This window comes from Callithrix jacchus, chromosome 6, assembly GCF_049354715.1.
Source record: "Callithrix jacchus isolate 240 chromosome 6, calJac240_pri, whole genome shotgun sequence".
Lineage (NCBI taxonomy): Eukaryota > Metazoa > Chordata > Mammalia > Primates > Cebidae > Callithrix > Callithrix jacchus.
The window spans coordinates 82200895-82214841 of NC_133507.1; the positions used below are offsets into that span (position 1 = coordinate 82200895).

General features: G+C 35.8%; 1 protein-coding gene across 26 annotated transcripts in view; it reads right to left on the reverse strand.

Annotated features, from left to right (window-relative positions):
* The window catches only part of MBD5 (methyl-CpG binding domain protein 5), a 482676-nt gene that overhangs the window by 313857 nt on the left and 154872 nt on the right, over positions 1 to 13947 (reverse strand). For all 26 annotated transcript variants that reach the window (XM_035304984.3, XM_078327829.1, XM_078327838.1 and 23 more), the window contains one exon: positions 13375 to 13468. The gene's annotated coding sequence lies outside the window, so the exon portion shown is untranslated. The remainder of the gene's footprint in view (positions 1 to 13374; positions 13469 to 13947) is intronic.

Genomic DNA, 13947 nt, shown 5'->3' on the forward strand with positions numbered 1-13947 from the left:
TGACCACTTTATCAAAACAGGACTTCCACTCTCTAACCCAATTACCTTCTATTCTACTTACCATGCTTTATTTTTCTCTTTAGAACATATCACATTTTGAAATTACATTATGTAATTATTTATTTGTTTATTGTTTGTCTTCCCTAATAAAGTATTAAGCTCCATGCAGGGAAGGACTCCATCTCCATCACTGTTTATGCCAGCTCCTAGTGATAGTGGCAGGAGGCAGTCAAATGCCTAGGCAGATAAGGGCGGGTCCCCAGTGAAACCCGACCTTCAAGCCAATGACAGTTTAAAGCCTAGCTACAAATCTCAGGTAAATCCACAGACGGGACTGAGAACCTCTCTTCCTGTTTGGCATGCTTTCCTCTTATTGACCCCTATCCTGCACTTATTTTACATGGACCTATCCTTTCCTAATTTGTTTTCTACACTGTTGTGTACCTTGAGTGGTGCCTTTGTTTTAGCCTTTTGTGCATACTCACAAACCAATCAGCACATACTCCCCATTCTGAGCCCAAAAAAGCCCCAGACCTAGCCACAGTGAGAGGGAAATCACCCGACTTCAGGAGGGGGAACCACCCTTGCATCCCTTCTTCACTGAGAGCTGTTTCATCACTCAATAAAATTCTTCTCCACCCTTCTCACCCTTTGATTGTCAGCCTAATCTCATTCTTCTTGGATGCAGGACAAGAACTCAGGACCTACTGAACACGGATACACAGAAGGCTGTAACACTGAGGGCAGCCATCTTACATGACAGGAAGTAGCAGCAAGTCTGAGCCAAACCCAGAGCTGCAGGCTAGAGCAGGGCAATGGGGCTGACAGAGTTGTTAAGGTGCTGGTGTCTGTCAGGCTGCAGACAATGTGACTAAATGAGCTCATTAGCACGCTATAGCAACCCCCTCTTAGGCTTTAGGGTCATGGGCACCTGTGCCTAGGTGCCACTGTGTTTCTATCTCCGGACTCTTCCATCTCTGGACTCTGTGGGAGTCGCTTTACAATATAACTGGTCCAGGAACAAGCCCTGTGTGGAGGCCACTCACGTGCCGGTGCTTGCAATGGCCAGGCAGACCCTGCATTCTTATATTTAAGCTTTCCTTAATGATGTGCTAAGTATTTTTAAAACTCATCAGTATACGTGTAATATCACTTTTTCCTGTGTTGAAACCAGATCACATTTCTATTTGAAAACAACTTAAGTCTGAATTACACTTGCTTTTAAGTGTTACATATTTATAAAAATTGAGATTTTATATCTACAAACTCTTGGAGAAAGTATCTCTATTAGATTGCAAAAACCCTGCCTCGGTGTTATGTAGCTTCTAGGGAGGGCACACAGTAAATATGTAGATTATATATGCATTAGAAAATTTAAATGTTAGAGGGGAAAAAGAAAGCAAGGTAAGGGAGGGGGTATGCAATTTAAAATAGAATGGTCAGAGTAAGCCTTATTGAGGAAGTAATATTTGAGCAAAAGTTTAAAGAAGTATAGTCTAACACACTTGAGATTGAGGAGGTAATTTAAAAAAGGGATATGCAAATGATTAAGGAATTTTTACCATCATAAGATAAATATACAGCTTCCCAAGATGGCTATTTCGGAAAACTTAGCATTCATTTGGATGGCATGATGTAGTAGTTTAAAAGTCAAATCACTTTATTTCTTAGTCATACTTTGTATACTGCACATGATACCTTTTTTTTGTAGAGACACTCATAGGATGTGTGTTATAGAGAGGTGGGATTATAAAGAAATCTATGACATCTATATTGATAACAAATCTTTTGCTTTTTTTTTTTTTGAGAGAGGGTATCGCTCTGTCACTCAGGCTGGAGTGCAGGGGCGCGATCTTGGCTCACTGCAGCCTCAACTTCCTAGGCTTAAGTGATCCTCCCACCTCAGCCTCCAGGGTAACTGGGACCACAGGTATGAGCCAAAATGCCAAGCTAATTTTTTGTACAGAAAAGGTTTCACCATATTGCCCAGGCTGGTCTCAAACTCCTGGCCTCATGTGATCCAATCATCTCAACCACCCAAAGTACCGAGATTACAGGCATGAGCCACTGTACCTAGCTACCTTTTTTCTTTCAACATATTAGTTCATTCATTTTATTTGTTTACTTATTAAAGGCCGCAATTTAAAAATGACTTAATATTGAAGTGCTGAAATGTATTAATATGAAAATTACTGTCAAAAGTCTTCCACATTATTTGTCTTTGTGATGGTTAGTTTTCTGCCTCAATTGGATAGGCTATAGTACCCAGTTATTCAGTTAAACAATACTGGGATTAAGACCTACAATCAGTTGACTTTAGGTAAAGAAGATTATCTTCTACCATCTGAGTGAGCCTCATCCAATCAGTTAAAAGGCCTTAAGAGAAAAGCTGGATACACTTGAAGAAGAAATTTTGCTTTGAGACTGCAGTATTAGCTCCTGCCTGAGAGTGTTCAGCCTGCTGGCCTTCCTTACAAATTTAATAACTGTCAGCCCCATAGTTGCTTAAGCCAATATTTTGAAATAAATTTCTCTAAATGTACATACCCATGCATAAATACATATATGATATATTTATATATATACAATATACCCCGATATATACATATATGAGTACAAATATATATTCCCCCCTACTGATCCCGTTTCCCTGGAGAATCCTGTATGATACAATCCTCCTCTTAGACTAGATTAGAAGCTACTTAAGGAAAGTCATCATGTCTTCTTATGATCCCGTGTTTAATATAGCTCATAGCATGACATTTTCTTGATGAAACAGTTTATAGAAGAACATTTTAATTTCATAGGTAGATGAAAGGTACTTTACCATTAAGAAGCAGAGGAAATTATTATATAAGCATTTATAAACTTTTTTCCTTGCCACTTCTTCCAGGAATAAACATTTATAACTTTTATGCAAAGAAATCAAAAGATAAGAAAAAGGACAATGAAAAACTAAAACAAGTGCTTATATCTAATATATATGATGAACTTACTACAGAAACATGTAAAATCACTGTAACTCATCTATAGGAGAAAACCTAGACTTATTTATTGTTCTTTATATATTATGATAACATAAAATATAAAACCCCAGCAAATGCTTTATGCACATCATTTCTTTTACCCTTTTTAACAACCTGAGACAGGTAATTTTTGTATTCCCATTTACAGAGGATGGTGATATACAGAGACATTGAGAAACAAGGCTAGAAATTTGGTGGTAGAGTTGTCCTGGGAGCATTAAAACTCAGGCGGTTGTGGCAATAAACATGTTGGATCTACAGACACATACAAAGGCAATAAAAAAGATGCAATCTGGGTAGAAATTAAATTCAAATAAAAAAACTATATTTACGTTTTACATTTTAGTGGAAAATGTTAATTGCTATCAAGACCGTGCAGAAAAAATCTGTATTGATTATGGCAATGTAAAATATTTTAATTTTTTTAGAAGTTAGCTTAGCCAGTCATTAATAATTTCACTTTGGGAGGCTGAGGCAGGTGGATCACCTGAGGTCAGGAGTTTGAGATCAGCCTGGCCAACATGGTGAAACCCCGTCTCTAGTAAAAATACAAAAGTTAGCTGGGCATGGTGGCGGGTGCCTGTAGTCTCAGTTTATTCTGGAGGCTGAGGCAGGAGAATCACTTGAACCCAGGAGGCGGAGGTTGCAGTGAGTTGAGATTGTGCCATTGCACTCCAGCCTGGGCAAAAAGAGCAAAAGTCCATCTCAAAAAAAAAAAAAAAAAAATGGAAATTCAGATGCTATAGTACAGTAATTCTACTTCAAAGAATAGTGCCTAAGGAAATAAATAAAAGAAAGAAAATACTAAATCACATGTAACAGAAAAATGTTATAAATAACCTAAATGTCCAAGCATAGAAGAATGAAGCATCATACTTTATTAACAGAATACATAACCATTAAAATAATGAATATGGAGAACTTTTCAAGATACTAAGTCATACTGATATTACTGATGAAAAAAATTTAATTTTACATAGAAGAAATATACACAAATGGAGATGTACCTATTTTGGCAAACACATTTCTAAGTAATAACGTTTACCTAAAGGGATTGATTCTTTTACTAGCAATGTCTTCTGGAATTTTCCTGCTTATGAAAGGGACTCTTTCAGAATGCTTCCCTCATATAATCATAGACACTAAATAATGGAAACAATTTTTTTTTAAACTGGTGGCACAAAAATATTTTAAAATAGTTACTTCTAATTACTTATACTAGTCATAGCAGATTAAGGCAATATAAATGAAACTACAGTGAAAAGATGTAACATTTATGGAAATTAAAAACAATGAGAAATGAAGACTGGGTGCAGTGGTTCATGCCTATAATCCAGCACTTTGGGAGGCCGAGGCAGGTGGATCACGAGGTCAAAAGATTGAGACCATTCTGGCCAACAGGTGAAACCTCATCTCTACTAAAAAAAAAAAAAAAAAAAAAATGCAAAAATTAGCCAGGCATAGGGACACATACCTGTAATTCACATACCTGTAATTTTAGCTACTCGGGAGGCTGAGGAAGGAGAATCATTTGAACTCAGGAGGCAGAGATTGCAGTGAGATGAGATTGCACCACTGCCCTCCAGCCTAGCGACAGAGCAAGACTCCATGTCAAAAAAAAAAAAAAAAGAAAATATTACACAAATTACCTCCTACACATTCTTTCTCAAGAACCTCCTGGAGGACTTGCTCCAAAAAATGAGAGGGCAAAATTAAGAAGAAAAAAAAAAAGATTGAGAAACAAGAGTTTCAACATAGGAGAAAGGACATCCCCATGTAAGAAGATGAGTGATATCAATGATACCTGGATTATAACTTAATTCTGTTTTGTTCAGAGAACATACTCTGGATGATTTCAATCTTTAACATTTTATTGATTTTCATGGGCCAGCATATAATATCATGATGAATGTTCTACGCACAGTGAAAAAATGTGTATTCTGTTGTTATTAGGTATATGTTCTACAAATGTCAATTAGGTCAGGCTAGTTTTTAGTGTTATTGAAAGTTTCTATGTTCTTAGTGATTTCTGATTACTTGATATAACTATGGGAGAGGAAGGTTGAAATGTCTAAGTATAATTGTGGAATTATCTATTTCCTCTTTCAACTCTTACCAGTTTTTGCTTCATAAAATATTTTATAGATCTATTGTTAAGTGAATATATATTTAGGAGAATAAATCCTCTTGAACTACCTTATTACAAAATTTCCTCTTTATCTCTGTTAAAACACTGGTCCAGACACACACTTCGTCTAATATTATTTTAGCCATCTTGACTTTCTGATTATTAGTGTTTGCATTGTATATTTAACACATCTTTTAACTTTTGATCTACCTATGTTTTTATATTTAAAATGCACTCCTTCTATTTAGCAGGAGTCGACGTCTACCCCACTTTAAAAAGCCAACTGCTTATTTTGCAAATAAAGTTTTTTTCAGAACATAGACATATCTACCTGTTTACATTTTGAGCTCTAAAAACAGAGTTGAGTAGTTGTGACAGCAACACTATGAACCTTAATCCTAAAATATTTATAATGTGTCCTTTTAATAAAAAGTTTGCCAACCTCTGGAGTTGTTTATTGGGTTTTTATCAGTCAAATGAAAAAAAACCCTTTTAATCTGAATATTTTGACAATATATACTTAATATACTGATAATAGAGTTGGTTCTAAGTCTACCACCTTGCTATTTGTTTTCTACTTATTCCATCTGTTCTTTCATTTTTAATTCTGTCTTCTTTAGAAATGATTTTTAATTTTTTTTTGAGACAGAGTGTAATGCTGTTGCCCAGGCTACAGTGCAGTGGTGCAAGCATGGCTCAGTGCAGCCTCAATCTCCTGGGCTTAAGTGATCCTCCCAGTTCAGTCTCAGCCTCTGCGACTATAGGTTTACACCACTAAAATTTTTTTCTAGGTATGGGGTCTCATTATATTTCCTAGGCTTGTCTCAAACTCTTGGGTTCAAGTGATCCTCCTCCCTTGGCCTCCCAAAGTGTTTACAGGCACTGGCCACCATGACTGGCCAATTCTCTAGTATTATACTTTATCTCCTCTATTGATTTATCAGCTGTATTTCTTTGTTTTATATCTTTGGTGATTGCTCTAGCGATTAAATATGCATCTTTAACTTATCACAGCCTACTTTTAAATAATAGCCTATAACCTCCTAATAATAAATAACCTTAAGACACAATATCTGAAATGTCTGAGATCAGAATTAGTTCAAAATTTCAATTTTTCAAATTTTGGAATAGGTATGTTAAAAAGATTGAGAATCCCTAATCAAAAATCCAAAATCCGAAATGCTCCAATGATCATTTCCTTTGACTATAGGGTTGGCACCAAAATGTTTTGAATTTTGGAGCATTTTGGATTGGGAATTAGTAAAATTCAGCCTGTACTACCATTTCTCCCTCTCATTCTTTGCACTGTTGTCATATATCTTACTTCTATACATGTGATAACAAAATATTCACTCTTATTTTTCAGTGTTTTAATTTAAGCACAGTTATCCAATATATCAACAATAGTCTAATATGTTTACAGATATATTTATAATTTCTGGGGCTCTTCCTTCCTTTGCAGAGATCGAGTATCCATCTACTATTATTTTTCTTCTGCCTTAAGACTTTATTTAACATATCTTATAACAGGTCTGCTAGCAATGAATTCTCTCAGTGCATTTTTTTTTTATTGGTCTGAAAATGTCATCATTTTAGATGCTTTTACTGGATATAGAATTTAAGGTTTATAAGTGTTCATCTTTTGATACCGATCTCTTTCCATTATCTTCTGGTTTGCATTGTTTCTGATGTGAAGTCAGCTCATTTTTATCTTGTGTTCTGTTTGTGATGTGCCTTTTTTCCATTTGTTTTTATGACTTTTCTCTTTATCACTGGTTTCAGAAATGATAGGTTTTGGTGTGTTTTCCATTTGAAATTAAATGAACTTGGATTTTTATGTTTCTATTTTTCATCCAATGTGGAAAAGTTTTTGCCATTAGGTTTTCATATATTTTTTTCTGCCCTCACCTCTTCTGCAACTCCAATTCCATATTTGTTATACCTCATGGTACCAGGACACTTAGGTGCTGGGGGTTTTTTGGGTGCAGGAGAGGAGGGAGTGTTCAGTTTTCTTACTCTCTGATTCAGTTTTTATTTTACTTTACTTACTCATTTATTTTTTAGACTTGAGTTCTGGCTATGATGTCCAGGCTGGAGTGCTGTGGCTATCTACATGTGCGGTCACACCACACTACAGCCTCAAACTCCTGTACTCTAACTATTCTTCCACTTCAGCCTCCTGAGTAGGTAGAACTATAGTACCTGCCACTGCACCCAGCAGCGGTTCAGTTTTGATACCTTCTTCAAGTCTACTGATCTTTTTTATCTGCAATGTTTATTGCATTGAGCAGTCCATCCAGTGGATATTTCATTCAGATGTGGAAATTCCTAGAGCTAAAAAATTTATTTTCTTAGACTCTCTTCATTATTTTAATGTTTTACTTTATATCCTTGAATATATGTACAACTAAGATGTTTTAAAGTCTTTGCTGTTTACATTATGGATGCCATTTCTTGCTCTGTTTCTACTGATTGTCTATTATCTTGGTTTGGGGTACATTTTCCTAGTTTTTCATGTCATATAATTCTTGGCTAGATAATGATCACTATTAAGGTTTCATTAAATGTCTAGATTTAGTTGTCTTCCCATCTGATTCTTTGTGTCTATTCTCAAGTTGGTTAAAAACTATAAAGAAAAACAGGTGACTTACTTTCTCCAAATCAAAATAGTAAAATGTCCTGCTATTAAATAATCATAAGTCATTATTTTAGTTTGGGGCTTGTTTCTTCATGACTCTTCTAATTTCTCTTTACTTTTTTAAGGGCAATTTGAGTTTGGCAATATTCAAAGCACTGTAAAGTTTTTCCTCCATGATGCTGCATCTACCCTCTTGTTGACAAATTACATGAAAGGATTGTGACTGCTTCTACTCTTTCTTTTAACTCATTGTATTAGTCTGTTTTCATGCTGCTGATAAAGACATACCCAAGACTGGGAAGAGAAAAGAGTTTACTGGACTTACAGTGAAATGGCTGGGGAGGCCTCACAATCATGGCAGAAGGCAAATAGACACCTTGTGCAGAGAAACTCCCATTTTTAAAACAATCAGAGCTCGTCAGACTTATTCATTGTCATGAGAACAGCATGTGAAAGACCACCCCCATGATTCAATTACCTCCCATTGGGTTCCTCCCACAACACACAGGAATTCAAGATGAGATATGGGTGGTAACACAGCCAAACCATATCATCCATTCTTTATTGTTTTTAACTTTCATTCTAGTACTATGCTGAAACTAAACCAGTGATCCAACTGCTAGTGCTTGTCATCTTTTTCTCAGCCCTAACATTCTATGTGTTATAGAGGTAAATAAATCATTACAGTTTGAGAAGTACTTTAATAGAGAGATGCAAATAATGCTAAATATCATATTTAAGAAATACCCTATGTAAACCCATCAATTAAAAGACATTTTAAAAGGTAGGAAAATGTGACCTCAAACCAAGAGAAAAGTCAGTCATTAGAAACGGACCAAGGTGTCGTAGGCGCCAGCAATCCTCTTGAATAGCTGGGACTATAGGCATATACCTCTTGAATAACTGGGACTATAGACCATCATCCCTCCCTGAATTTTTACTTTTTTTTTTTTTTCAGTAGAGAGGAGGCCTCACTATATTTCCCAGGCTAGTCTTGAACTCCTTAGCTCAAGTGATTGTCTCATTTCAGTCTTCCAAGGTGTTGGGACTATAGGTGTTAGCAACCATACCTGAACATCTATTTTTTTAAAAAACAGAAATGAGTAGTATATTACTCAGAATAGTTTATTCCATGAATATATACTTATTTAATTAACTCCCACTGTTGGATATGTTTTTCCAATGTCATGATTAAATAGTTCTTGATCACACATTTTGGAGACATTTCTGGAAATGTAATCTCTGGGTCAAAGGGTACACACAGATTTATAGCTTTTGTTTGAATTTCTTTCAGAAAGATGATACCAAGATTTTGGAATAGTACAAAGTCTCGTTCCCTCTCCAAAGACCAACTCCTATAGGAACTATAAAGAAAAAAAGCCAAGAAATAAGAAAAACTGAAAAATCCCAGGGAGGAAAGGGGGGCCAAAAAGGACAATTTTGAAGGGTAAGTGTGCTAGGCTGGTGGCTAGGGCCTTGGATCTGGGGCAGGAGGCAGCCCTTCAAGGCTGTGGGAGGGTAAAACAGGATATGAGCTATTGGAGTTCTGCTTTTGATTCTTCCCTGACTTGAGTCAAAAACTTACTGTTCCCATATCTACAGGGACTCAGACTATAGTCCAAATGCCTTCGGGAGTGAACAGTACTTATAAAAAGCTGAGGAAAACAGGTAGAGACTAACCTTAGGCAGGAATTTCTCTGCCCTTTCCTACTAAGCCATAAAGCTAGTAAATTACAATGAATAGCTTTGGATACTGTTCTCCCTGATAGGATCAGGGAGGAGGGAGTGATGGTAAAGCAGAGACCTGAGGTGTCATTTTGTAGACTTGATAAATTAACTGTGATTTCTTATGTAGCCTGGGGCTTTTCTACCTACTTTCCATCCTCTGAGCTCACTGAAAATGACGCAGACTGGGTGCTATTCTCTTCCCAAGTGTGATGTCATACTAGCTAATATCCCCAAAGGAAAATTATCTTACAGGCCAACATATCAAGACATTGAAGAAGCACAACTGTTTTCAAAGAAAAACTACGGCATACAGATTCTAAGAGAAGCAGAAATATAGATCTAATGGCCCAATAACTTAAAATACGCCTAGTAAACATACTAAAAGAGGTAAGGGAAGATATTAGCAGCATATAATAAGAACAAGAGAACAAAGAAGCAAGCAGAAATATTATGTACAAAAAATAATACTTGAAGTATATAGACTAAATAATAGAATTTAAGTGAGGAGTAAATGAATCTGAAGATCAGCTTGAGGAAATCTTCAAACCTAAGAACAAGGAAATAGAAAATATAGGCTGGGTGCAGTGGCTCACACCTGTAATCCCAGCACTTTGGGAGACAGAGACCTCCTGAACACAAGGTCAGGAGTTTGAGACCAGCCTGGCCAAGATGGTGAAACCCAGTCTCTACTAAAAAATACAAAAATTATCTGGGCATGGTGGTGGGCGCCTGTAATCCCAGCTAATCTGGAGGCTGAGGCAGGCGAATTGCTTGGACCCGGTAGGTGGAGATTGCAGTGAGTCAAGATTGCGCCACTGCAGTCTAGGCATGGGTGACAGAGCAAGACTCTGTCTCAAAGGAAAAAAAAGAAAAAGAAAAAGAAAATATAAAAGAAAGGCTAAGGGATTGGCAGTGCTAACATTTGAATAACAGGAGACTCAGAAAGAAAACTAGGCTGGGTGTGGTGGCTCACAGCTATAATCCCAGCACTGTGGGAAGCCAAGGTGGGCAGATCACTTGAGGCCAGGAGTTCAAGACCAGCCTGGCTAACATGGCCAAACCCCATCTCTACCAAAAAATACAAAAATTAGCCGACAGGTGAGGGGGGTGCTGGTGGTGGCGTGTGCCTGCAGTCTCAGCCACTCAGGAGACTGAGGTGGGAGGATCACCAGAGCCCAGGAGGAGGAGGTTGAGCTGAGATTGTGCCACTGCCCTACAGGCCAGGTGACAGAGCCAGACTCTGTCTCAAAAAAACAAAACAAAAAAGAAAAATATTAAGAAGGATGTATTGAAGGAATGATGGAGTTGAACAGGACAAAAAGATCATGGATTTTATTTTTTAAAAATTATTTAAAAAATTTGTTTACAATGGTGACTAGGGAAGATCATGGATTTTCAAAGTATTGAAGAAAAAATCTTAAAACCTAGATTTTTACATATGGCAATGCAGTCATTCAAATATGAGGCTATGACGACATATATTTCCAAGCATACAAAAACTTTGAAGACAGTTTTTGATAAAATGCTTAAATAGAAACAAATACGGAAGATAATTAAAAGATGTGTGAAGCCATGCTGATAAAATATCTTGGCAAAATTTGTTGTTTTTTAAAATAGCAAACAGCTAAGAAAAGGAGAACATATGGGCATAATGGTTTAAGATTTAAAGTAGATAGTAGCAAAATGATGGGGTAGGAGAAGATGAAGAGACAAAGGGATCTCAGAATGTACAAGATTCTTTGTAGGGGAGACATATAAATATCCAGTTTGTTTCTTTTTAGTAAGAAAAAATTCAAAATAAATTCAGAAAACACATTCAAAGTGTGGAAAATCTTAAATATTGAAAATGGTGGAAACATATTCTAATGTATAAAAAATTATAATTGTAATATGGCAGGGTGAGAAGAGGTCAGAGGTAAAACAAATTATACCTTAAGATGATAACTGTTGAAGCTGACATATAGACACATGGCGGTTCATAATTTTCTCCCTTTTCCTTTTTATTTATTTGAAATTTCTCATATAAAATGTTAAAATGTATGCATACAAAACAATACTCATATTATAAAAAGATAAACAAAATAGGACTGCACAATAGATATTATTTTAGAATATCATGTTAGAATGATTTCCTATGGGTCAAGGGTGAGAGAATGAGACTGGAAAATGTATAAATAAATACAAGAAGTGTTTTTGCATGACACAGTAATGACAGTGCCCCAAGAACCTAAGAGTGTGATTAACTTTGCTTTCTCTTTGTGTAAAAGGTCCATTAAAAAACAAAACAGATGTGAGGTGGCACATGTCTGTAATCCCAGCACTTTGGGAGGCTGAGGTGGCTTGAGCCTAAGAGGTTGATGCTGCAGTTAGCCATGACTGTGCCACTGTATTCCAGCCTGGGCAACAAAATAAGACCCTGTCTCAAAAAAAAAAAAAAATCCAAACAACAATAACAATAAAAACCAGAAAATGCCAGGCATGGTTAACGCACACCTGTAGTCCTAGCTGCTTGATAGGCTGAGGTGGGAGGACTGCTCAAGCCTGGGAGCTCAAATGTATTTTGGGCAACTTAAAGAGACTACATCTCTTAAAATAAAACAAATGTGTGTGTGTGTGTGTGTGTGTGTGTGTGTGTGTGTTACATATAAATTTTCACTATAAGGATTTGATTTAGACTGTGGAGAAGACAAAACTATAAAAATAGTTATCTAATCATTATAATTCAGAAAACACTTGAATAGCTACTCCAAATAACCAAGTCACCATATATAACTAAAAAAATGAATTAGAAATAAGTAATATCACTCATTTTTTCAAGAGAAGTCATTTCTGACATTAATATTCATCATAGGAAACTAGCAAAAACCATTAAGCAGTTAACCAAAAATTAAGAAGAGAAAATAGACTCTAAATACTGGCATTCTAAAAGCATAAAGGAAAACAGAACAAAGAAAAAAACACTCCTGCACCAGAGGCTGTAAGCCGTTTTACTTGGCTTATGTAGTAGCAAAAGTAGACTTTTTTCTAAAGGAAAAATTTTATGCTGATATTGAAAAATAAGGATTTTTTCAAATCTATTTCTGTTCTTAAGAAAAAAAAAAAAGCTACTAAGAATTGATTTTACAGCATCCTAAAACTGAACAGGCACACCCGGTTTACAGGTCACATACTCTCCAGGCTTCCATTGGCCCCATTTGGCAAGCAACATTAAAGTACTGTTTTTGGTTTGTTCCCCCTTGTATCTCACTTGAAATTTTAACAAAATGTGGTAAAAAATTTTGTCATGTAAGTATGTAAGCACTCATGGGAGACATGAACAGAACATGTTATGTGAGAAAATAAGCTAGGTAAAGAGAAATTTTGGGGGAGCCATGACAAAATGAAAAGGGGTTTGGTATTCAGGGGTAAAAATATTATGAGTATATGAAACTAGGAGAGTTTTTTGGAGTGGATAAAGAACAAGCTCTTAACTTGTTAAAGGGAGTGATTAATAAATACATGAAAGCAGTGCAGTGAATGATAGTTTTTTGTTTATTTTTTCACATTAAATTCTGCTAAGGTGTATTCACAGGTCTAATAGAAGTTACTTTGTTTATTCTTTATTCTTAGTTGGTTTGCACTTATGCATTATAATTTATCATTTTTTAAATCAACCACTTATTACAAATGAAATCTGACACTTTCTGTCAAGATGATATTATGGTATAAAAATTTGTGTCTGAATATGAATAAATGCAGTTGTAACTTAGACAGGGCCAGTGATAAAAACTTAACAAGTTTAACAAGCAGAATTATAATCTGACAATCCTAACCATTTAAATAAAATTATATACAAGACTACAGTTATTAATTACCTTTAGTGCTTAACTTCTAAAGATCTTGTCTGTAAACCATAAAGCCTTCAATGTCTACTTCCCACATGTAGAAACTGACATCTTCAATGTACATCTAAAAGAGAAGCATAAGAAAATACAATGAATTTGAGATTATAGATATTGCTTCACTTACCTTAAATATAAAAAAATTGAAATTATTCTTCATGACTTTCTATAATAAGCTGGACAAAAAGATGTGGGTACTATAGGACGTATTTTATTTAAACAAACAGTAACAACATTAAGATTTCCCCTTTAGAAGAATCAGAAAGTTTTTTGGGACATATATTATGATCCATGTCACAGAGCTGAGTACTTTCTATAATACTAATTTTATCTGCAGAATTTTTATATGATTTAAAATACATGAATTCTGATGTCCTACATGAACAGAGCCCTATTCTAGAAAAGTTTCCCTTTTGGGAAAACTTTGGGATTTTTGGCTTTTATTTTTTTTGAGACAGAATCTCACTTTGTTGCCAGATGCCAGGCTGGAATGCAGTGGCGTGATCTTGGCTCACTGCAAACCTCCACCTCCTGGGTTCAAGCACT